At 38.2% G+C, this 1650-nt stretch overlaps 1 long non-coding RNA gene across 1 annotated transcript; it reads left to right on the top strand.

The window, feature by feature from the left end:
• The first annotated feature begins 739 nt into the window (after nucleotides 1-739).
• Nucleotides 740-1650, top strand: LOC134204773 (uncharacterized). The gene is made up of 2 exons (XR_009977969.1): nucleotides 740-1105; nucleotides 1171-1650. It is a non-coding gene; the product is annotated as an uncharacterized LOC134204773 (long non-coding RNA).

Below are 1650 nucleotides of genomic sequence, written 5' to 3'. Positions count from 1 at the left end.
GTTCGATTCAAGCGACTTGCTCAATTCACTTGCCTTGTCTAAACGTAGCATAAGTGTTGCTGCTGGTGAAGAGTGGTGATGTTCGTATATGGCGGCGCTGATTGTGGCCGCTGTCTTTCGGCATCCTTTCCAATTAACCATGCTTTAGAACTTCCGTGGAGATGCGCCTGTGGATGATGAACATTATAAAAGAATGTCAATGTTCTTCGAGAGGTGGGTATGACGGCTGTTCTGTAATGGAAAACGTTGATGATTAATGGCAAACAGTGGTTTCCAGTAAGCTTCATAGTTCTGAAAGAAACAAGTCAAAATATTAACTAAAACGTCAGATTTGCTTTGGCGATATCAATCAAGACCCCCCCCCCCCCCCCCGGGAAGCGTTTTATGCTACGTTTAGACAAGGCAAGTGAATTGAGCAAGTCGCTTGAATCGAACGCGAACTGAACGTGTAAACAACTTAATTCAATTCACTTGAACGAAAAGAAAGTTGAACATGTTCAACTTTTGGCAAGTCAATTGAATTCAACTGAGTTGTTCAATTCACTTGCCCTGTCAAAACGTAGCATTACAGATTTCTCCGCATGGTCAGTTAATTGAAATTTTCAGGTGCTAACAACACTTACAAGTACTTACCACCATTACAAGGCGCAGCAGCCAATGATCCATTAGTCAACCACTAGCAGAATTTAAAAGAGCAGGAAGCAACGAAGAGTCCTGTACTTTGATTGTTCGATTTTTTTTTATTTTTCCCTACACGGAGACAAATGCCTTTAGTTTGAAACAACCATATGTATGGTTGAATAACAAACACACATTATGGCTGTTTTAAACTAATTTTTGTTTGTTTTAAAACCTTGGTTTTGGTTGAAACAGACACTTTTTGTAGTTAATAACAAACTGACAAATTAGTTTGAATACGGCTAATCTTTGTTTATTTCAAACAAAAAAAAATGTTGTTTTTAACAAAATGTTACATTGTTTCAAACAAAACATGGATTGTTGCAACCAACAAATTTGCTACACAATGCAACACATTAGAACACCGCACTGTAATCAACTACACGGACCAAGAGATTTATTTTCAATTATTGAAACACATAATCAGGTAAAGTATATTATTACATTAAAGAAGATTTAAATTAATGCATTCCTTAAACTTTATAATTGCAGGAAAATCTGTTCAAAACTAGATTTCACTTCAGTCAGCTGCAGCTGTATCTGGTACGCATTCGCCATGTTTAGCCGAGTTTTTAGTTATTCCGCTCCTGGACTACTTGCGATTTAGCGCAGGCAAAGCTTGCAGCATTCTAAAAGAAAATATCTACACTAAACTGGAACCATTATGCGTCGAATAACCATAATGCCATCGAAGGCGACAAGAAACATCATCAATGCCAGCCATTATCAACGCGTCGCCGTTGAAACATCACCGCACAGTCCAACTAGTTGCCGGGCTCCGAAAATTCAACGACGATCGGCTTGGTTATGGATTTGCCGGAAGACGATAGCCGCATGGTTATGGATTTTCCGGAAGACAGCGCGCTGTTAAATGTTATTCCTTGGTAAAAATGCTGGTCTTACGAGTAAAATGCTTATACATTATTCAATAAAATAAATCGATGAGATAGAATAAAACTGTAAAGAACTGAA

Source organism: Armigeres subalbatus, unplaced genomic scaffold, assembly GCF_024139115.2.
Source record: "Armigeres subalbatus isolate Guangzhou_Male unplaced genomic scaffold, GZ_Asu_2 Contig884, whole genome shotgun sequence".
Classification (NCBI taxonomy): Eukaryota; Metazoa; Arthropoda; class Insecta; order Diptera; family Culicidae; genus Armigeres; species Armigeres subalbatus.
This window is presented reverse-complemented; position numbering and strand designations above follow the sequence as displayed.